The sequence below is a fragment of the Solanum pennellii genome, chromosome 3, assembly GCF_001406875.1.
Source record: "Solanum pennellii chromosome 3, SPENNV200".
NCBI classification, from domain to species: Eukaryota; Viridiplantae; Streptophyta; class Magnoliopsida; order Solanales; family Solanaceae; genus Solanum; species Solanum pennellii.
The window spans coordinates 25,495,090-25,520,820 of record NC_028639.1 but is presented as its reverse complement, the minus strand read 5'-3'; positions in this window follow the sequence as shown (position 1 = coordinate 25,520,820).

Below are 25,731 nucleotides of genomic sequence, written 5' to 3'. Positions count from 1 at the left end.
TAAGTTAGGTGTGAATTGGTAAATTCACCTCACGTCCAAATAAGAGAAAGGGTGGTTCCTAAAGGGTCTTTTGGGTATTTTAAATATTTTTATAAGCCTAAAACACTTAGAAGATTTAACTCTTCAAAATCAAACCCAAATTCCCTTGGAAATTCTCTAGAACTCCATTGGAGCAAAAACTCAAGGAAGGGCTTGGGTTAGAGATTTGAGTGGATATTCTTCATCAAATTGAAGAATTAGCTTCATTGAGGTATGTTTTTTTATCCTTGAAACTCTATTCATCAAGGAGCCCATATTTCAAAGATTTTTTCTAAAGCATTCAGAGTAAAATTGTTCAATTTCATGATCTATGCATGGAAGAATCTTGCATTAAAGTTTTTTAAGCATTTAATATTGATTGAATTGTTATTAATTAGATGATTTTAACTCAATTAGCCTATGAACCCATGTAATTGATGAACCCTAGTTTTTCATTACTTTATGGGTTAAGCAATATTGATCTAATGCTTTTGAATTCTATTGTAGTTTTCTATGGGCTATTTATTGATGTAATAATTGTATTGAATTAATATATAGGATGTCTTAGAATGATTAATCTATATTTAATTGACCTAGTTTCATATAATATCATACTTTATGTGTTGAATTGTTTGTTATGGCCATGGGTAAGGGCCTTATTGTATTGAATTGGAAGGTTTAGCGTTAGATCGAAGTGTTGAGGATGGAGTGGTGGTACGCTTCCCTAATTCCCTTCATTTTATGTTAATTAGATTTCAAATATATTTTTATTGGTATGGTCTACTTATAGTGGTGGTGTTATGTTCTTTACTTGCAATTGATGTGGGCTTGTCCGCGTTACTTTATGTATTATGATGATCATGGCCTTGCCGGCAACTACTTGAAGTATTATGATAATTTGTATAGTTTATTGTGTGAAGTTGGATAATGTCTATCTACATGATAAGTAATGTGAAAGTATATGTGTTCTTCTATTGATGCTATTTAGGATGATCATGTTAGACTATAAATATGGCTTTATGTGTATAGTCATATGGTTGATACATGGTTGTTCCTACTTGACTATATCAGTCTATGATGGTTATATTGATGATTACATGGTAGTTTATTGGATGACTTAAAGATGATAATGGTTATATTTATGTGCTTCTAGAATGACATGTAATATGCGTTAAAGTAAAGTATGTTGGTCTTTTCTTGGTTGACTTGTGTCCCTTGCTTGATGCATGTATGAATGTGAATATGAGATGTATTAACTTAGGATTCTAAAGACTCATAGTCTTGTATGTATGAATGACATGTGACCTTAAAAGATGTTAAGAGGGTCCCTTATGTGAAACCTTGAACCTAGTGGTAAGGTTATGAATTTTGAAGTCGAAAGCCGTAATGGTATCCTTCAAGTAAAGGAATGATAGACATAAGGTTGGTTGGCTGGAACGCAATCACATTAAAACTTAGGACAGTCATTATGATCTTCTTGTCCCCATTTTAAGGTAACCCTAGTTGACCTCTTTGCTAGGGTGAATGTGATTGGGTTATGAACTAGATATAGAACCCCTTGATATGAACCTTTCATGTAAATTACTCAATGAGAACAAAGGCTAGCACCGAGTGAGTATGGTAACGGAAGTAGTTCTAGTTAAAGAATGAGACTAGAGTACAAAGCACTCCCTTCATATTCCATAACTATGTGCCTACATGGGCAAGTAGAACACCCTCTTGGAGTAAGTAAGAGCTCCGGATTCCATGTCTAGATATCATGGTATAGGTTGTTTATTTCCTATTCTCATCATATGGGATACTTACTAGCATTAGAGAAGTTCTATGAAGTTTAGGTGGTGGTATGACACACTATCTAGACATTGGACATAGGCTTTGAAGGTGTTAGTTAGAGTCCCTAGGTCTTGTTCCAAGACCAATACTTGAATGTCTTTATGTTATGAATGAGTTTTAAATGAACTAATGAATGCAATTATTTAAGTGGAGAAGGTATGTTAAATTAATAAGTACTTACCTAGAGTAGTTAAGGGTTGTCTAGTTAAGGTGTGAAGGGCGCATAGGAATTGTTACTTCATATCTTACCTAGATAAGTCTTATGAATGACTCTAGTTAGGGAAGATATATTGATCAGTGGACATGATCTACGCCTTAGGTAGCTTAAGGATTATTTAGGTATACTTGAAGAGGTCAATCATGGACGTTATCTTCCTGATTTACATAAGTAAGTCTTTTGATAGCCTTTTGAAAGAGAATGTCAGATTATCTATATGTTGTTATTTTATGTGAGAATGATTCTATCATAGGTAGTCTATAGTATCTCTTAAGTGTATGTGTGAGGAATTGTATGGTCGGTCGCTTCACAACTCACTCAAGTGAGACTTAGAATCACCTTTGGTAGGAGAATCTCATGTTCATGTGTATGGTGTCTTATAAGTATGTATGTGTCTCATTATAAGTAGTCTTGAGGATCATTTAGGAATTCTTAGAGAGGGTGTATGGGAGATATCTCTTTGTGTTTCTTAAGTGAGCCTTAGGATAGATTTTAGTGGGACTATTACATTCTACAAAGTGTCGAAAGGGAAGGATACACACTACACTGTTACAGTGAAGCAATTCACTCTACAATTATTATAGGTTACTATATAGTTGGTTGAAAAATCTCCTAAATTGCTTAAATTTTATCTTATGTTATCCTAAGGTGTTAATGTTATTCTTATGATTATAATATAATGTTTAAATTAAAATATGCATATTTTTAATAAATGTCCATATTCATAATTTTATGCATAATACCATACTTAGTACAATTGTTTGAACTAATTCCATACTTTTGTTTATCTTTAAAGATGTACGTGAACGGTGAGAAGGATCGTAAAGGAGAGCTTGGATTCTAGAGTCATTCATGAAAAGTTTAAGTATGTCCTCAATTAACTCGAGGGCATATATAGATGTCTTTTGTTTCCTTTAAAGTATTGTAATAGATTATGTATTTCTATATTATCAATGTATGGGCCGTGTCCCAAAGTATTCTTCAGTCTATGTTTGATGAAATTGAGACATAGTAATTCCTATGATTTTATATGGAAGAGATTTTAAAGACTACAAAATGTTTTGTGAAAAGTCATAATTCCACGCTACTTTTTACTATTTATATGCGATGAATAATACGTAATGCCTTGTATAAGACCATTGAGAGGTCGAGTATGCCGGTTGCACTTTGAGAGTGCCATATTTTTCTAGGATGTGGTCTCGGGAGGTGACAACTTGGAATCAGAGCATATGTTATGAAACTAGTCTTTAGAAATCAAAAGGTCTAATCAGGTCATGTCTAGTAGAGTCTTGACCATCAGTGTGAGTGAGGACAGATTTATGGGCGAGAGGCTATATAAAGATAGAGTTCCCCTTCTTTTTTCTACTCCTATATCGTGCCGCAGAGTAAATGTTATGAGTACTCTTTTCTTATGGTTTTCCTTGTGTTTCTAGGAAGATTAACACGATGACGACACCGGCTAGGAGAGTTGAGGATAATGATGTTCATGAGGAGATTCCTCCTACAGTTGATCAAGTTCCTCAAGGTGCTCATCAAGTCTTTATGGTGGAAGGAGGTAATGATGTTTCGATGGTTCCCCCGGAGTTGAGTAATAATGATATTACAGATGTTTTGCTTGCTTTAGCCCAAGTCGTGACTACTAAAGCAAATTTAAGTATGGTGACTAGGGTGAATGTTGTTGAGTGTACTATAGCATCTAGGTTGAGAGACTTTGTGAGTATGAATCCTCCTATCTTTCATGGCTCTAAGGTGGGAGATGATCCACAAGAAATCCTTGATGGAGTGTACAAGGTGTTGAGATCTATGGGGGTGACTTCTAGGGAGAAGGTAGAGTTGGCTTCTTATCAATAGAGGGAGGTTTCTCAAGTGTGGTATACTCAATGAAGGACAATAGGCCGGTTGAGTCAGGTCCTATTGAGTGGGAAGAATTTAAGGAAACTTTTCTTGGAATGTACTTTCCCCATGAAAGGAGGGAAGTTAAGGTAGAAGAGTTTATCAATCTCAAGCAAGGCAATATGAGTGTTGAGGAATACTCTTTGAACTTCTTAATGTTATCTAGATATGCCCCATCCCTTGTGTCTAATCCAAGGGATGAGATGAGTCATTTTGTGACGGGTATCGTGGATCTTGTGAGGGAAGAATGTCATACGACCATGTTACATGATGATATGACCCTAGCTAGACTCCTGGTGTACGCCCAATCAACTAAAGTATCTAAACTTAGTACGATTTCCTATAAACTAGAAAAGGAGTGGTTCTAGTGATCAAGTTCAACCAAGGTTCAAGAAGAGGGCTCAAACTAAATGAGTACCTAGGAGTGCCTAGGTGAAATTGGAGAAAGGAGGTGGTTCGAAAATGGGAAAACTACATATGTCACTTATCAAAGAGGCACTATGGGGAATGCCTAAAGGGTATCGGGAGTTGATTTGGTTGTGGTAAAGAAGGACACAAGGTGAGATATCGTCTTACCATTGATTCCAGAGGAAGAGAGGGTAAGCAAGTTGTTCCTAATGTTCCAAAGGATGATGCTCAAACTAAGAGGCGTTTCTATGCACTCCAGACTAGAGGAGAAAGGCCCGATGAGGATGAGGAATGATTGTAAGTTCTTTTATTTATCTTTAGTGTTATGAGCTCCTTCTAAGTGGGGGAGTATGCTGAGTTTTCATTTATTGTCTCATCTCTTCTATTCAACTCAATCTTGAGAGTGAAAGTCGTAGAAGTATGTTACATGTTTCATTGTGTTTAGGGGTCTTGTTGAAATAGAATTTCATTGATTCCTAGCATTGTGCATTTTATGAAGTTATGTTGTAAGATTTGTTTATGTGGATCTACATTGAATATTAGCATGTTTCTATCATGAATTGCCTAAAAATTGCATTTTTTAAAAATATTTTTCTAGTTCACTGTAAAGGACTGCCTATTTCACTGTGAAGATTTTTGGAAAATGACTAATTAATTATTTGGTCAACAATTGTTGTAATTTGCTTAGAAATGATTTATATGATCATGATATTGAATATAAAATGTATTTTTTCAATTTAAAATGGAGGATGTGAGTTTTATAGCATGATGAGTTATCGAATTCATTTTAGTTTCTTGATGTGTTGTGAATCTCTTGATTATGTGATATTGATGTTCTATTAGATGTTTGTATTGTATGATATGTGATATGGTATGGTCATTAGTTCCTAACTGAATCTCTATTCTTGGAAGTGTTAAGAGAGTGCCAAGTGTTGTTCGAGGAAAAATGTTTTCTAAGTGGGGGGGGGGAATGTAAGATCCCGAAAATGATTTAGGTGAATCTAGATCCTAACATGGTTTTCATGATGTTCTAAGGTCCTAAAAGGGTCTATAATGTTGTATTGAGTCAGTGTCTAAGAGTTTAGGTGCATTGGGAGTCAAACGTCAAGGGACAACCAATACGTTCGACCAATAAGTCACCTATGTGCCTCATATGTGGTTTTATGTGTTTATGTGTGACTAATGAAGTTATAAGGTTATTATATGAGTTATTATGGTGTATATAGTCAGTGTGTCAAGTTTCGTGAAGTTTGGAGGTCAAACGTCCAAGAACGTCCATGATTGTTTGAAAGGTTTGCCTTGGAACGACCTTGTGTGTCTAGGAATGATTCGTCGCGTTTTACGTGTTCATTTTGAGAAAAATTCTTATGAGAGGTACTAAACTTGTATACAAGTATTTTTGGGTTGGAAACGTCCGGGCAAACATCCCAAAGGACCATCCAAGGGTCCTTGAGGAAGGACCCATGTTGGTGGCCAAAATTGCCAAAGGCAGTCGCACCTACGGATGGCAAACGACGACTAGTGGCCTGTTCGACGCCCCGTAGGTGGAAGTAGTCATTTGGTACTTATACCAGGGATATAAGATCCTATTTTTCCAGCCTCTGAACCCATCGACGGAGGACAGGACGGTCCGTTGGTGGACTGACGCCGTCAATGGGCAACCGTTGATTGGTTCCGTTTCCCTGTGCAGACCACTGTTAAGTTAGGGGTGAATTGGTAGATTCACCCCACATCCAAATAAGATAAAGGGAGGTTACTAAAGTGTCTTTTGGGTATTTTAAATATGTTTATTAGCCTAAAACACTCACAAGATTTCATTCTTAAAAATAAAAACCCAAATTCCCTTAAATTTTCTCTGGGACTCCATTGGAGCCAAAACTCAAGGAAGAGCTTGGATTGGAGATTTGAGTGGAGATTATTCATTTAATTGAATTATTAGATTAATTGAGGTATGGTTTTTTATCCTTTAAACTCTAATCATCAAGGAGCCCAGCTTTCAAAGATGTTTTCTATAGTTTTCAAAGATGAATTGTCCAATTTCATGATCTATGCACGAGTTCTTGCATTAATTGTTTTTAAGAATTGAATATTCATTGAATTGTTATTAATTAGACGATTTTAACCCATTTAACCTATGAACCCATGTAATTGATGAACCTATTTTTTTACTACTTTATTGGTTAAGTAATATTGATCTAATAATTATGAATTCTAGTGTAGTTTTCTATGGGCTATTGATTAATGTAATAATTGTATTGAATTAATATATAGGATGTCTTAAATTGATGAATCTATATTGAATTAACCTAGTTTCATTGAATATCATATCTTATGTATTAAATTGTTGGTTATGGCTATGGCTAAGAGCCTTATGGTATTGAATTGGATGGTTTAGCATTGGATTGAAGTATTGAGGATGGAGTGGTGGTACGCTACCATAATTCCCTTTATTTTATGTTAATTATACTTCAATTATGTTTTGATTGGTATGGACCACTTAGGGTGGCGGTGTTATGTGATTTACTTTCAATTGATGTGGCCTTGTCGGCGTCACTTTATTTATTATTATGATCATGGACTTGTAGGAAACTACTTGAAGTATTATTATAATTTTGTGTAGTTGATTATGTGAAGTTGGATAATGTCTATCTACATGATAAGTAATGTTAAAGTATTTTTGTTCTTCTATTGATGCTATTTAGTATGATCATGTTAGACTATGAATATGGCTTTATGGAAATAGTCTTAGGGTTGATGCTTTGTTGTCCTACTGTAATACATGAGTCTATGATGGTCATATTGATAATTATATGGTAGTGTATAGGATGATTTAATATGATTATGATTATTTTTATGTGCTTCAAAAATTACATTTAATATCTGTTAAAGCAAAGCATGTTATGTGTTGTCTTGGTTGACTTGTGTCCCTTACTTGATGCATGTATGAATTTGAATATGAGGTGTCTTGACTTACGATGCTAAATCCTCTTATTCTTGTATGTATGAATGACATGTGACCTTAAGTGATGTTAAGAGGGGTCCCTTATGTGAAAGGTTGAACCTAGTTGTAAGGTTATGAATGTTGAAGTCAAAAGTCGTAATGGTATTCTTCAAGTAAAGGATTGATAAATTAAAGGTTGGTTGGATTGGAACGACATCACATCAAACCTTGGTAAAGTCATTATGAGCTTCTTGTCGCCATTTTAAGGTAGCCCTAGTGGACCTCTTTGGTAGGGTATTTGTGATTGTGTTATGAACTAGATATGGAATCCCTTTATATGAATCTTTAATGTAAATTATTCTATGATACCAACGGCTAGCACCAAGTGAATATGGTAAGGGAAGTAGTTCTAGTTGCAGAATGAGACTAGAGTACAAAGCACGCCCTTCATATTCCTTAACTATGTGCTTACATGGGATGTGTCAGTTCTACCATTGGCAAGTAGAACACCCTCATCAGAGTAGGTTAGAACTCCGGATTCCATGTCTAGCTATCATGGTCTATGTCGATTATTGTCTATTCTCATCATATGGGAGACCTACTACCATTAGAGAAGTTTTACTAAGTTTAGGTCGTGGTATGAGACACTATCTTGACATTGCACAATAGGCTTTGAAGGTGTCAGTTAGAGTCCCTAGGTCTTGTCCAAGACCAATACTTGAATGTCTTTATGTGACGAAGGAGTCTTAAATGAACTAATGAATGTAATGACTTAAGTTGAGAAAGTATGTTAAATGAATAAGTACTTACCTAGAGTAGTTAAGGGCTGTCTAGTTAAGGTTTGAAGGGGGAATAGGAATGGTCACTTTGTATCTTACCAAGATAAGTCTTAAGAATGACTCTAGTTAGGGAAGACGTTTATTATGTTGACATAATCTAGGCCTTAGTTAGTCGTAAGGATTATTTAGGTAGTCTTGAATAGGTCAATCATGGACGTTATCTTCTTAATATAACTTAAGTAAGTCTATTGATAGCATTTGGAAAGTGAATATCATATTATCTATATGTTGTTGTGTTAAGTGAGAATTATTCTATCATAGGTAGTCTATAGGATCTCTTAAGTGTGTGTATAAGGTATTGTATGGGCGGTCGCTTCACAACTCACTTAAGTGAGACTTAGAATCAACTTTGGTAGGAGAATCTCATGTCCATGTGTATGGTGTCTTATAAGTGTGTATGTGTCTCATTATAACTAGTCTTGAGGATCATTTTGGCATTCTTAGAGAGGGTGTATGGGCGGTATCTCTTTTGTTGCTTAAGTGCATCTTAGGATAGCTATTAGTGGGATAATTACATGCTAGAAATTGTCAAATAAGAAGTGAAGGCACAACACTGTTATAGTGAAGCAATTCATTGTAAACTGAATAAAGGTTACTGTAAAGTTGGTTGAAAAATGTCCTAAATTGCATTAATGTTAGCTTATGTGATTCTAAGGTGTTAAACGATATTCTTATGATTATAATATGGTGTTTTAAATGAAAAGATGCATATTTCTAATAAATGTCTGTTTTCATGGTTTTTGCATGTTACCATACTTAGTATAACTGTTTGTACTAATTCTATACTTCTATTTATCTTTAATGGTGTAGGTGAAAGGTGAGAAGGATCCTGACGGAGAGCTTGGATTCTAGAGTTATTCAAGCAAAGTTGAAGTATATCCTCAATTGACTCGAGGGCATATATAGATGTCTTTTATTTCCTTTGAATTATTTTAATAGATTAAGTATTTCTATATAGTATTGTATGGGTTGTGTCCCAAAGTATTCTCATATCTATGTTTGAAGAGATTGAGACTTAGTATTTCATATGATTTTATATGAAAGAGATTTTAATGACTATGGAATGTTTTGTTAAAATTTTTTATTCCGCACTACTTTTCACTATTTGAATGTGATGAACGATACGTAAGGGATTGTATAAGACCTCCAAGAGGTGGAGTACGCCGGTTGCACTGCAAGAGTGCTATATCTTCTAGGGTGTGGTCTCGGGATGTGACAATTATCTAGACATTGGCCGATTAGGCTTTGAACATGTTAGTGTGTGAGTCCCTAGGTCTTCCCCAAGACCATTACTTGAATGTCGTTATATTTTGAATGTCTCTTCAGTTAACTAATGAAGATAATGTCTTACGTTAGAAAGCATGTTAAATGAATAAGTACTAACCTAGAGTAGTTTAAGGGTTTCCTCGTTAAGGTATGAAGGGGGCATAGGAATGGTCACTTCATGTCTTACCTAGGGAATATTTAAGAATGACTCTAGATAGGGAGAGTAAATTGATGAAGTAGACATGATCTAAATTTTGGTAGTCCTAAGGATTATTTAGGTAATCTTGGAGAGATGTATGGGCGTTCTCTTCTTGAATCACATAAGTAAGCCTTTGGATAACCTTTGGGTGGAGAATGACATAGTATATATATGCTATTGTGTATAATGATAATAATCTTATCTTAGCTAGTCTAAAGGATCTCTTAGGTGTGTGTGAAGGGATTGTATGGGGGTCGCTTCATAAATCACTCAAGTGAGCTTTAGAATAATCTTTTATATGATGATCTCTTGTTTGTGTGATTTCTAGGTGTTATTGATGCTATATTGTAATGTATGAGTTTTATCGGAAGTTAAAGTGAAGTTGACTGTAAGCTTACTGTAATGTTACTATAACATATTATAAATTGATATAAATTGCATTTGACTTGTATTATGTTCTAAAATGTGATGTTTGGTTCTTAAATGTTGTTCTTATACTTTTAATATGATGTTTCAATCAAAAAGAGCATATTTATCATAAATGTCTGTTCTCATGATTTTATGGATTAAGCCATACTTAGTAGATGCATTATACTAATTCCATACATTTTGTTATATCTAAATGTGTAGGTGGAAGCTGAGCAGCGTCTTGAACCTGAGTTTCGAGTCTAGTATGTCCTCACTTGACTCGAGGACATATCTATCTTTAGATATCTTTTATTCAAAGTATTGTAATAGACTAAGTATTTGTATATTCGTATTGTATGGGCCGTGTACTAGGTGTTCTTTAGTCTAAGATAGGCATCTGTTAAGACATAATGTTTTACTATGATTTTATTATCAAAGATGTTTTAAGATATTTTATGTTAAAAGTTTTAATTTCGCATTACTTTTTCGACATGTATGCAATGAAAGATGTAAAAGGGCTTGTACAAGAGCTCTGAGAGGTCAAGTATGCCATGTCGCACTCCGAAAGTGCCATATCTTCTAGGGTGTACTCTTAGGATGTGAGAAACTTCTTATTAGAGCATATATTATAAAAGTGGTCTTAGGAATCAAAAAAATTTATGAAGCTGCATCTAGTAGAGTTTTGATCATCGGTGTGAGTCGCGACACATCTGTGAGTGACAGGCTATAGGACGATAGAGTTCAACTTTCTTCATCAATCTTGTGTCGTGCTTATAGGGTTGAGGTTTTAAGTGTCTATTCCTAATCACTTCTCTTGAGTTAATAAGAGATGAATACCAGAAGAATGGCCGCTAGAAGGTTGGAAGAAGGAGGAGTGTAACAGGATGTTTCTCAAGGTGGACTAGCTTCAAAAGGAGTTCAAGTTACTCAAAGTGCTCAAATGCCTCACCAAGGTGTTCAACTACCTATTGGAGGTGAAAGTAATGAGGTTCCGGTGGTTCTCCCAGACATAACTAATGGTGAGATTATAGAGGCTTTACTTGCTTTAGCCCGAACCATGACTGCCCATGTGAATAGGGGTATTGAACCTAGAGTGAATTCTATGGAGAGTACTATGAAATCTAGGTTAAGAGACATTGTAAGGATAAATCCTCCTATATTTCTTGGATCTAAGGTAGGGGAGGATCCCAAAGAGTTTCTATATGGTGTGTACAAGGTGTTGAGGTCTATGGGTGTGACTTCTAGGGAGACTAGAGTTAGGTTCATATCAATTGAGGGAAGTATCTTAAGTGTTGTATAATTAATTGAACGATAGTAGGCCGGTTAAGTCGGGTCCGATAGAGTGGGAAGGGTTTAAGGAAGCTTTCTTAAGAAAGTACTATCACGTGAGAGGAGGGAGGTGAAGGTTGAGGAGTTCATTAATGTTAATCAAAGAAACATGAGTGTTGAGGACTATTCCTTGAAGTTCACTATGTTGTCTAGGTATGCTCCATCCTTGGTGTCTAACCGTAGGGATGAGATGAGTAGGTTTGTGACCGGTGTTTCCGACCTTGTGATAGAAGAGTGTTTTACGGCCATGGTCCAAAATGACATAAACTTTCCTAGACTTATGGTGTATGCTCAATCTATTGTGGAGTCCAAACTAAGTAGGATTTCTAGAAACATGAAGATGAGTCGACAAAGTGAGCAAAACCAACCTAGGTTCAAGAATAGGCCTCAAATTCAAGCTAAACCAAGGGATCCCAAGGTCACACTTGATAAGGGTAGTGGTTCTCGAAATTGTAAGCCTACTTGTGCTACTTGTGGGAAGAACCACTATGAGAAATAACTAAGTGGTACCGAGAATTGCTTTGTTTATGGTAAGGATGGACATAAGGTGAGGGATTGTCCTACTATTGCTTCTAGAGGAAAAGAAGGTAAGCAAGTTCCTCTAAGTTTTCCGATGATGATGTTCTAAGGATAATAGCTTCTATGCACTCCGGGCTAGAGGATCAAATCCGGATGATGAAGATGATGTTGGTAAGTTATAGTTTCTCTCTTTCAGTTGTTATGAGTTCCTTCTAAGTGGAGGAGTATGGTGAGTAGTGGAGTTTTGATTGATTGTCTCATATCTTCTATTCAATTCAAGCTTGAGATTTACAAAGTAATAGTAGTATGTAGCATGTTGCATGGTATTTAAGAGTCTTGTTGGAATTGAATTTCATTGATCCCTTCCATTGTGAATTTATGAAGTTATACTTATTTTGTAAATTGAGCTTATATGGTTTGGTCTTCCATATTTCCATGTTTTCATCATTAATAGATTAAATGTTGCATTTTTAAAATTATGAGCCATGTTCTCTATAATGCGTGACAGCGTACTGTAAAGAATTGCAAAATTTGAACAAATTGTTATTTTGTTGAAAATTGTTGTAATATGTATAGAAGTGATGTATATAAGAATTATTATGTGTGGAGAAGATGTTCCTCCTATTTTAAATGTAGTATGTGAGTCTTATTTGCATGACGAGTCATATATTAGTTTCTATCCTCTTATTGTGTTTTGAGTCTCTTAAGATATGAGAAATTGGTGTTATTCCTAATTGTATATTGTGTATGGTGTGGTATGGTTATGTTAAGATAGAATTGAGTGTCTTCTCACTTGAATGTTTTTAAAATGAAGGAAGTGTCATTCGAGGATGAATGTTGTCCAAGTAAGGGAGATTGTAGTTCCTCTAAAATGAATTAGGTCTAACTAGAGACCAACGTTTGTTTCTTGATGTTTTGAAGTTCTAAAATGGGTTAAAATGATGCTAGGCGGCATTGGTTAAAGTTTCATGAAGTTTGGAGGTCAAATGTCCTTGATGTTCGAAAGGTTTGGCTTGAGACATCTGTGAGTGCCTTTGTCTGTTTTTAAGAAATTTACGTATTCGTTTTGGATGAAATTGATATAGGAGGTCCTAAACTCGTATACGATCATATTCGGGTTGGAAACGTCCGGGCAAAATTCCCCAAGGCTTGAGAAAGGACCCGTTGTTAGGCCAAGACTGCCTAGACCAGCCCCAAATGACATACGTAATCGATGGCCAGTAGGCTGGTCGACGCCCCATCGATGGTGGCGTAGATGAAGACTTAGCGTAGGGAGTTTAAGATCCCAAAGTACAGTCTCTGAATCAAATGACGAACATCAAGAACAGACCGTCGTTGGACCCATGAGCCCTCGATGGGCAACCGTCGTTGGTGCCTGCAACATGTGTTGGTTCACTGTAAAGTGAAGGGGTGAATTGGTAAATTCATCCCACATCCAAATAATTAAAAGGGAGGTTTCCTAAGGTTATTTTGGGTATTATAAATAGTTTTATAAGTCTAAAACACCTAGGTGAATTCATTATTCCAAATCAAAACTCAAATTCTCAAAGAAATTCTCTACAACTCCATTGGAGCAAAAACTCAAGAGAAATCTTGGGTTGAAGATTCTTTATGATTTCTTCATCAATTCTTCATAAAATTCATTTTTTATCATCAATTAAGGTATATGCTTCATTTTTGAATCTCTTTTCTTCATGGAGCGAATCTTCAAAGTGATTTCTAAAGTTTTTCAAAATTGAACTTCTCCTGTTTTGATATCTAGCCATGGGTTCTTGCATAAAATGTTTTGAATCAATGTATATTGATTAAAGTGATGTCAATTGGACAATTTTAACCTAAAAACACTATGAACCTATGCAATTCATGTAACCCTAGATTCGACTACTTTGTAGGTGCATTGATTATGCCTTAATTCTATTGAATTATTGTGTAGTTTGATTAGGGCTATTGAATTATGAATGAATAATGCTAGAATTGCTAGTTGGCTGCCCCAATTTTATAGGTTCATGTTGTTTTATCGTTGATTTATTATGTAGTGTGATTATTGGGTTGAGTTAATGATCATGGCCATTGGTAAGGGCCTTTGAGTATTGTATTTGATGAATTGACTATCGATTGAAGTTGTTAGGTTGAATTCATGGTATGTTGATTTAATTTTCTCTATATTGTGTAGTATAGGATTTATATAGTAATGATGTTTGGTATGGTCCACTTATGGTGGCGGTCCTTAAGTGCTATACTTGTGACTAATGTGGCTTCATCGACATTAAGGTATAAATTGTGAATGATGTGACCTTGTCGGCATTACTTTATGTATCATGGCTTTATCATGTTATAACCTGAATATGTGATTATCATGAATGTCTAGATTAATTATATGTTTATAGAAGTCGAAGCTTGAGTTCTTCTAGTCGATGATGTATGTCTCTAGTAGACTATAACATATTCATTATGTTGATTGCTTGATATTGAAGTATAATGTTCTTTATTGATTATATGATATGATGTTCTTGATAGAATGTATGAGAACTCATGATACATAGATTGATGATGGTATAGTAGCGAGTAAGGTGACCTATAGATGATGTTGGTTATACCTATGTGCTTCTTGAATGATATGTTATATGTGGAATATGTGCATGTCTTGTTTTGGTAGACTTGCGTCCCTTACTTGATACATGTACAATGTGAATATGAGTCATTGACTTAGTATACTAAAGCTTCTTAGTGTAGTATGTGTGATTTAATATGACCTTGAACATTGCTAAGGAGGTCCTTTATGTGGAACCTTCAACATAATTGGAAGTTTATGATATCCTTGAACTTGAAAACCGTACTGGTATCCTTCTTGTGTGAAAGGTGGACTTATGGTTTGTTGGCTGGAATGGCATGAAATCATCCGTAGGTAGTCCATTAAGCTATACTCTTAACAATTTTAAGGCAATCATAGGTGACCTCCTTGGTAAGGTCTATGATTTGGTTGTGAACTCGATATGGAACTTCTTTAAGTACTCATTTATGTAAATTACTCTACGAGGTTAAAGTCTAGCACCGAGTGAGTATGATTGAGGGAGTTTCTCTATTTTAAATATGAGAATAAAGAACAAAGAAACCCTTCATATTCCCTAACGATGTGCCTACATTGGTTGTATCCTAGTTCTACCATTGGCAAGTAGAACACCCTTTCTCAGAATAGGGTTTACTCTAGATTCCATGCTTAGCTACCATGCTATACATAGGTTATTGCCTATTATCATCATATAGGATACCTACTAGTGTTTGAGAAGTTCTATGATGTTTAGGTGGTTGTAAGGGACCCTATCTAGACATTGCACGATTAGGCTTTGAAGATGTTAGTCAGTGAGTCCCAAGGTCTTCTCCAAGACAATTACTTGAATGTCCTTATACGTTGAATGTCTCTTAAGTTAACTAATGAAGATAATGACTTAGGTTAGAAAGCATGTTAAATGAATAAGTACTTACCTAGAGTATTTTAAGAGCTGCTTAGTTAAGGTATGAATGGGGCATAGTAATGGTCACTTCATGTCTTACCTAGGGATGTCTTAAGAATGACTCTCGATAGGAAAAGTAAATTTATAAATAAAACATAAGCTAAACATAGGTAGTCTTAAGGACTATTTAGGTAATCTTGGATAGGGGTTATGGTCGTTCTCTTCTTGAATTACATAAGTATGTTTTTTGATGACCTTTGCAAGGAGAATGCCATATTATAGATATGCTATTGTGTTTAATGCCAATAATCTTATCTTACGTAGTCGAAAGGATTTTTTTATTGATGTGTGAAGGAATTGTATGGGCAGACGCTTCTCAACTCATTAAAGTGAGTCTTAGGATTACCTTTGACAGGAGGATCTCATGTTTGTGTTCTTTTTAGGTGTTATTCATGCTATGTTGTAATTTATCTGTTTTATAAGAAGTTAAAATAAAGCTACCATCAAGTTCGCTGTAAGCATACAGTAATGTTACTGTAACATATTATGATTTGATATAAATTACATATGACTTGTATTGTGTTCTAAATGTTATGTTTTGGTGATTAAATGTTGTTCTTATAATTTTAATATGACGTTTTAAACAAAAAAAAGCATATTTCTTATAAACGTCCGTTCTCATGATTTTATACATTAAGCCTTACTGAGTACATGCATTGTACTAATTCCATACATTTTGGTATATATAATGGTGTATGTGGAAGGTGACAGAGCCTTGAAGCATAGCTTGGAATCTATTAATCGTTTCAGCAAAGTTGAAGTATGTCCTCACTTGACTCGAGGACATAGTTATCTTTAGATTTCTTTTATTCAAAGTATTGTATTATACTACCTATTTCTATATTCATATTTTATGGGCCGTTTCCCATGTATTCTTTAGTCTAAGATTGGCATATGTTGAGACTTAGTGTTTTCCTATGATTTTAATATGAAAGATGTTTTAAGATATTTCGTGTGAAAAGTTTTAATTCCGCACTGTTTTTCGTACATATATGCAATGTAAGATGTCAAAGAGCTTGTACAAGATCTCCGAGAGGTCAAGTACGTTGTGTCGCACTCGATGAATGCCATATTTTCTAGGGTGTACTCTCGGGATTTGACAAAGAAGAAGAGGAAGAAAAGGACGCAGAAGAAAAAGAGTAAGAGGGTGAAGAATAGGAAGAGGAATGAGAAGAAGAAAAACAAGTAGTGGAAGAGGAAGAGGAAGAGGAAGAAGTTGAAGAAGAAAAAGAAGAAAAGGAAAAAGATGAAGAAAAAGAGGAAGAAGAGGAAGAAGAAGAAGTGGAAGAAGAGGAAGAAGAAACGGAAAGAGGAAGAAGAGGAAAAAGAGAAAAAAGAAGACGAAGATGAAGAGGAAGATGATTAAGAAGAGGAAAAATAAGAGGAGAAGAGGAACAAGAAGAGAAAGAATAGGAAGAAGAAAAAGAAGAGAAAGAAGAACAAGAAAAGGAAGAAGAAGATGAAGAACAAACATAAGAAGCAGAGGAAGATGAAGACGAAGACGAAGACGAGGAGGAAGAGGAAGAGGAAAAGGATGAGGAGAAAGAGGAAAATGAAGAAGAAGAAGAGGAAGAGAAGGAGGAGGAGGAGGAGGAGGAGGAGGAGGGAAAAGAATAAAAAGACAAAGAGGAAGAGGAGGAAGACGAGGAGGAAGAAAAGATTAAATAAGGAAAGAATAAGAAGAAGAGTAAGATGAGGAAGAAGAGGAATAGGAAGAAGAGAAATAGGAGGAAGAGTAAGAGTATAAGGAATTAGAGGAAGAAGAAGAAGAAGAAGAAGAAGAAGAGGAACAAGAAGAAGGACAAGAACAAGAATAAAATGTAGAAGAGGAAGAAAAAGAGGAGGAAGATAAAGAAAAAGAGGAAGAAGTAGAAGTAGAACAAGAAGAGGAAGAGGAAGAAAAGGAAGAAGAGGAAAAAGAGGAAGAGGAATAGGAATGAGAAGAAGTAGAAGAGGAAGAGGAAGAGAATGAAGAACAAGAGAAGGATGAGGAAGAAGAGGTATGAGAGGAAGAATAGGAAGAAGAAGAGAAGTAAGAGGAGGATGGGGAGGAAGATTAAGAGAAAGAGGAGGAAGAGGAAGAGGAAGAGGAAAGGGAATAAGTTGAAGTGGAGGAAGAGTAAAAGGAGGAGGCATAAGAAGAAGATTAATAGGAATAAGAGCAGGAAGAAAGAGAAGGAGGAGAAAGAATAATAAGAAGAGGAAAAAAAGAATAAGAAGAATAAGAAGAACAAGAAGTGGAAGACGAAGAAAATAGAAAGAAGAGGAGGATGATGATAAAGAATAAGAAGAACTGCACAGTTTTTAGTATTTCCTAGTTGTTTATGATCGAATTGCATGTTTTAGCATAATTGTACATGTATTCTAGCATAACCTATGATTCTAAGATGAATATGATAAGATGAGTTTATGCGACAAAGGGGGGAGATTGATGATTAAGATGTTATCTTCTAGGATTTATGATATACATTGTTGATTGCTTAAGACTAGAGTATATAGATATGAATTTTATGAGAATTTTCATGTAGACATGAATTGATTGAAATCAAAGTATATATGATGAATTGCTACGTGTAAAAATTGAGGATAGAGTTTTCTTGAGATGAAGGTATGTGTGCTAAATATATGATGATTAGGGATATTATAATAGAGCTTGCATGATGAAGTATGGTTAGTATGGCTTTTAGAGTAAATCTTGTATGATTGTTTTTAATTATAGATGTGTTAAGATTAAGGTACATATGATGATTGATGATTATTAACATTTTGACAGTAAAGCTATATGAAGATTGTTAAATTGTAAATAGAATTGTTGTGTAAGGGTTTAACCACATGATCTACTCTATTTATGTATGAATTATAATGTGAAAGTATTTCTCACATTGAATAAATATAGGTTTAGTGGAGTTCTAAACAAAAATTAATCTAGGATAAATACTAAAATTGATGAGGCAAGCAGTGATCAACCACGACCTCTAGAGGAGTAGGATATATGGTGATTTCCTATATTCTTTAGAGAAGAATAAAAGGCAACTACCCTCATTATATAATGTTAGACATGGATGCAAATACCCATGGTGTCTTATAATGAAATGATGTGGAGGCGAATACCAATGTAATATGATGATTGGACATGGAGGCGGATACCTACAATCTCATAAGATAGACATGGAGGCGAATATCCGTGACTATATAACTAAGGCAAGAGGAGACTACTCATTAGACTTTGAGTATGGAAAGAGGTGACTATCCATGAGTCTTTATCAGAAGGAAAAGAGGTAATTTCCTTATTTCTATAAAAGATAAGGTAAATATGAGAATGATTGGTGGTAAGCTTGTACTATGGGCTAAAGTGGCCTACTAGTATGAGTGAGAAGTGGGATACTATACATCTCTTGGATAAGTATGCTTGAGGGTTACTTGAAGAAGAGTTACACTTATGTTATGATGATCAATCATGTCCATTGATTATGCTTATGACTTATGTCGCCTAACTCTTAAGCTTATGGTTTATGCCTTATGTTAACTAATGCCAATGTGATTTCTATGTTAATGTATTCTAGCGTTCATACTTAGTAAATTTTTTGTATGAACGCATACTCTTGCCTATATTATTATCAAATGTTTGGTACGACGATCCTTCTTAACACGCTTATGGCTAGGTTCATAGCTAACCAAGGCAGTAAATATTTGGCGAGCCTCATATCATTCGAGGATTGACCACCCCTTTACTCTTATATGTCATTCTTTTCATATTGGAAGATTGTATGGTTTGCGTCCCATAATATTTTATCTCTTAAGTTAGATTGTTTATGAAAATGTTGGTAGACTTACGCTCGTTTACAAAGACTTTGATTATTTCAAAATGTTTTTTAATTCCCGCACCATTTTTTATTATCTTATGTTATGATATGCTAATTGACTTGTATGAATCCCTTTTGCTATCTTGTATGCCTTGTTACATATAGGGGCTACCCATTTTGTCGTCACATAATCAATACATATTCTAATTAAACCATCCTTCTAATGAAAAAACTAAAGTAGAGCACCCCATAAAGAGATGATCGATTGAATAAAACTCTTCAAGACAATCATTCAATTGATATTTCAATTCCTTATGATCTATAAAAGCCATTAGGTAAGAAGGAATAGAAATAGGTTGCATATTAGTGAGAAGCTCAATCCGGAAGTCTATTTTCCTTTTGGAAGGAACACCTGATAGATCATTAGAAAATACTTCCAAAAACTCATTTACAATGAAAACTTACTCAAGTGTATGGGTTTCAGAACACTGTATGCCTATCACAAACAAGATGATATATGTGGTCCTTAGAAAACACTTTGCTAGTCGTAGACAATAACAAGCTGACCCTTGGGCATATAATTTCTACAATTTCCATTTTAGGACGGGCTCATTAGGAAGTTGATTCTTAAAGAATCGGTTTGTACAATCTATAAAATCATAAAAAGAATAGAGTGAATCCATAAAAAGAATGACATTGAAATCTATCATATAAAGATCTAAAAGATCAAAATCAGTGACTCTTTGGGATAAGGAAAATTTCTATACACTGTCTTAGCTACAATTGATTCACCAATGAAAGTATAGACATGAAAAAGGTTCTAACAACACATCCGAAAGAACATCAAACCTCTTATCCACATATGGCGTTACAAAATACAATGTATCACTTGTATTGTAATGAACCAAATTAGAATCGTGACTGGCGCTAAGGGGAAGAATCCTAAAACAAGCCTGAACATGAATTCTACAGAAAATAGGGCAGAGTATCCCCTTTTTTAAGGCCTATCATGAAATTACCTGTATTTGAAATGAATAATGTAGACAACCAATCTCATCACTAATCCACCTTATACATCAATATGCTATTGGAATAGAAAAAATACTAATTTTAACTCCAAAAAAAAAAAGAACACTAACACTAGATACAAGTTTTCAATATGAAAGAATACTCATAACTTCTAATAAAAGGAATGATAATGTATCCTCTCTAAGAACTCCAAGAAATGTATATAACAACTAATAAGCTTATTTTCCATGCGAGAAAGTGCGGGTCTCACCATGAATTTTCAACTAAATTTCTACTTAAATAAATCATCACCTATTTCACCAACATTCTCTATAAAATAAAGTAACAAGTGAGACAGTAGCTCAGTGGGGAATAATACTGAACCACGCTTATTTTATGAGGAACAAGTCATAAAACATGCTAGTATGCTAGTCAATTTGATAAAAAATAATTACCTTTATGAAACGGTAAAAATATTATATCTTAGTAGTGAACTTAGAAAAACTTTTTTATGAAATCTTATATGTTTGAGGTTTCCAAGGATGAATAATTTAATCAGAGTGGTCTTCTCTTTAAGAAGTAACCAATAACAATGAACTTCTTATAGAGGATTTAAATATTTATATTAGTAGATCCTTAATTACTCAAGGGATATCAGTAACACTATGCTAGTTCTACCTTACCATTAGCTCGAGATTTATCGGTAATATGTAACTAAAAGGTGCACCAGGGCTACCAAACTCACCGTTCGCTGCGGGATTCATCAAGGTCTACTTCCATTTATACTTTTTATTTAAATGAGTATAATCATTTCAAAATGGTATGAGACATTCATGTTCTTATCAAATCATAGCATATACTTCAATGAAAACATATGTTCAAATACCATTTCTTAAGAAAATATTGAACTCTTTTGATAACAGTATCATATATCAAGTGTCAGTATATATATCTTATAAAAATAAGTTCATATCAAATAACTATTTTGGTATCATATCTTAATATATCTAAATATTAAACTCTGTTAGTATATTTTAATATTAAGCTCTTTTGATAGCGGTGGTCTTTGATTTTTTCACCTAGAATGTTACTTTGTGCATGCCTACTCTTCATTCTCTTATATGGAATGCTTATATAATTCATCTGATGAGGGGTGTAATCTCTTTTATAAAGGCGTAATTAGTTCTTAAGAAGTGGTGTCTATCCTCTCTTGCTTATGTTAATGACACTTGTGCCAACACTCGTCCCTTCATTTTGTTCCTACCAGTAAAATTTAATGCGCTTGTGGGGAATTTAATATCACAAAATTTATTAAAAAATAATGCTTAAAACCTATTAGTCATTCAAACTAAACACACTATATTATTTCACATACAAGATTTCATAATAACAAACATTAACAATGTAAACTAAAATGAAAAGCATTACACCATATCATTTATCCTTAGTAACAAAAGAATAATTAATGACTTTATCATGAGCCACTCAACAAGAGCAAAGTACACAAATATTTAAGTGTTAAGATGAAGAGGTTCATAATTTTTGTTGTTTTAAAATTAGAGGAAATACCTCTATTTATAAACATCAATGGTAGTGTGAACAATTTTTTATCGTGCCTTATTCGAAAGATTACAACTATTTGGAAAAGTTGCAAAACTTCAAAAAGGTCACATACTTTCATAAAAGTCACAACTTTTCATTGAAGTTGCAACTTTTCATAAAAGTCACAGCTTTTCATAAAAGTCGTAACTATTCTTAAAAGTCGCAAATTTTCATAAGTTTCACAATGTTTCATTAACGGGGAAGGATATTTTAAAGGTAAATAAATTAAAAGGGAATTTCTAGTTTATGGTGGTCGTATCAGGACCGAGGTTCTCTTTCATAGATGGTGCAATTCTTCATTAAAGTAACAATTTTTCATAAAAGTCACAACTCTTCAATAAATACACAAAATTCCACAAAAGTCACAACTTTTCATAATCGTCACAATTTTTAAATTAAAGGGGAAGGACATTTAGGAAATAAATAAATTAAAAGGGAATTCTATTTTGTGGCAGTTCCACAAAGGTGGGCCTAAAGTTCTCTTATACATGCATACATACATACATACATACATACATTCATATATATATATATATATATATATATATATATATATATATATGTCGGGTATGCATACAGTTTCCATTCCTCCTTACCGGTGGCCACCAGCTGAATTGAAGGATGTTAAGAAGAAGCTGCAGGACCACTTATGGAAGGGATTCATCACACTCAATGTATCTCCTTCTGCTGCTCCTGTTCTATTCTTGTACAAGAAATATGGTACCTTCCATATGTGCATTTACTGCATGCAACTGGATAAGGTTACAATAAAAAGAAAAGTATCCTATATCACATATTAATCATTTTTTCGACAAGCTTCACGATGCAACAATATTCTCTAATATTAAATTGAGATAAGCCTACCACCAGTTAAAGATTAGGTCAGCGGACAAACCTAAGACTGCCTTTATGTCTCAGTACAACCATTACGATTTATTAATTAGTCATGTATTTTTTAGGTTGACTAATTTCCTAGTTGCATTTACAGAGTAGATGAATTGTGTGCATGACTTGTTTTTACTAATTTGTTGTATTGTTCATAGACGACATCCTAGTATACGCTGAGAGTATGGTGCAACTTAAGAAACATATGAGGATTCCACTCCATACGTTGAGAGAGCAGTGATTGTCTGCCAAATTCACTAAATATGAGTTTTTGCTTGAGTGTGTTGAAATCTTGAGGAACGTAGTGTGCAAGAATGACATTTGGTAGATTTGATGAAGCTTGAGGGAATTAATAGTTGACCATGCCTACTTCAATTCATTGGGTTAGAATGCTAATACAAACGAATAATGTAGGAATTTTCTTCTATTGTGGCAAAATACACTAAATTAACATGGAAGAATGTTCCCTTTCTATGGTCCGATGAGTATGAGACGAGCGGCCTGAAGTTCAATTACATGTTGATATCAACACCAATTTTGAATTTACTTATTGAGGTGTAGGAGTTTACAATATATGGTGAGGATTTTTGTATGGGTCTATGTGGTGTCTTAATAATGAAAGGTAGGGTTATTACTTATTCTTCCAGGCAATTAAAGCTTCACGAGAGCAGCTACCCCACTTATGACTCTAAGAGGGTGGCCATAAGCATTGCTTTAAGGGTTGAGTGTTACAACTTGTATGGTTTTATGCCATCATACTCTTCGATATATTTCAGCCAGGGGGACATCAATATAAGACAACACCGGTTGATGGAGTGACTGAATGACTGTGACATTATATCCTAATTACCCGGGGAAGGCTAGCTTGTAGCATATGCCTTGAACTAGAGGTAGTGAGTATGTGGTGTCTTTTTCTTAACCGTGGAGTAACGATCTATCGCTTTGGACATTGAACTCTTAGCCAATCCGATGGTTAGACTTTATATTTCTGAGGTAGGAAAAGTATCTTCTTGTTTGGAGGATAGATCTTTCTTGATGGACTTAATTCCAGATTAATAGTTTAAGGATCTGCAGTTAAGGGTGATTCTAGTTATGGTTCATAGCAGCAAGGCAAGCAAGGTGACCTTAGATTTGTAATGAATCTTGAGGATTAATGGTCGTATTAGTGTTCCTAGTATTGGTAAGTAGTTGGGAGAATTCTTTTGGAATCCCATTATTCAAGGCATTCTATTCAACCCGATGCTAAAAAGATATATCATGATTTGAGGAAACATTAGTGGTTGAATGGTATGAAGAGGGACTTTGCAACAATCATGGATAGGTGTAAATTTTGAGCAGGTGAAGTATGAGTACCAAAGACTAGGTGGTTAGGCTTAGTAGATACCCATTCTTGAGTTTAAGTGAAAGAGTATAGTCGTTGGGTTTATGATTGTTTTACCACGTACTTTATGATGTTTTGATTCTATTTGGGTCTTATTTATTAATTGAAGAAGTCAACTCACTTCTTTTCAGTTCATACTAGCTACATGTCAGAGAGAGTAACTTTTATCTACCTTTAAAAAGTTGTATGTATGCACTGGGTGAAAGTTTCTATCATTTTTCACCATGGTTCTTAGTTCACATTGCATTTCTGTAGGTCTATTCCAAGGGAGTTTGGTAACTAGGTTGATCTTAGTAGAACTTTTTACCCTCTGATCGGGGGCTAGTCATAGAGGACTGTTTAGGTTCTGGAAGATATGCTACGAGTTTGTGTTATTGAATTCGATTTGGATAGATGTTTGGCTTTGGTGGCGTTAACATATAATAATAGCTACCATTCAATCATTCAGATGGATCCATTCAAGGCATTATATGGTAGGATATGTCATTTTGTGGTGGGTTTATTTGATGCTTTTAAGGTTTTACGATGGGGAACCACCTATTGAGAGATTTTCTAGGTAGTATTCGAGTGATCTGGAGCAACTCCATAAAGTATAGAGTAGGAAGAAGATTTATGCGGATCGGTTTAACACATCGAATCCAAAAAGGGTATAAGTTTAAAATTATGTAGAATCTGATGGCAGTATTGTTGAATCCAGTGATGTACCTTGGACTAACACATGATCCGTAGGTCGGCTCATGGTTCGATAGTCTAGGTTCCTAATATTTTACACGTTTCAGTACTTTCCAATGGTTCACAAAGATTGTATGTTGTGTAATGCATGAATTGTAGGTGGGTCTCGTACGTGAGTCTCTGACTTGGAAATATTTTAAATCCAAAAGTGGAGAACCATTGAGCATGTACGACCTGTAGGTGGACCCACATACCTTACATGGGTATGTCGTTGGGAGGCTAAAAGTGAGGGTCTCTGGTCTGGCCAATGATCAACCAGTATGATTTGTTGTTTGACCAACTGACTATTGGTTGGGTCATCAGTTAGATCAATAATAACTTTAAGAAGGGCTTTTGGGTCTTTTATGTTACGATCCAAGGTAGAATTTATGTGTAACATGGCCTATACGACCCCGGGAGACCCTACACAAGCTACATAGCATACATACACAAGATAATAGAAATTCAGAAGGATTTAAATGACTATTCAAACTATTTATAAAATATAGAGGAAGTCTAAACGATATCTCAAAGCCATCTAGTACAAAGAGTGATCTGAACGTGAGTCGTACACCACATAGAATCTCTAACGTAGAGATAATACAAAATGAAATCTCGGTCCTCGAATCATGAGAACTGACCAATCTTTAAACTTCTACGAAGATATCACTAGCCACGAAAATCCAAAACTAGAGCATCGAACCATACATTGGGGGAAAATGTAGGCAAGAGTATGCTATAGTACAAAAATGTACCATGTATGATAACAATGCATAAAACATGTGAAATCATGCTAAAAGGAGACATTTTCATGATATTCCATGACAAAGCTAAACATGATATCAAAAAGTTTGAACACATAAGTCATAAAAACATTGTCAAAGCAAGCCAACACCTTTAATACATTTGGTAGATACATCTTTAAGTAACCTTAATTCATCATTATGGAGGAAACCTAT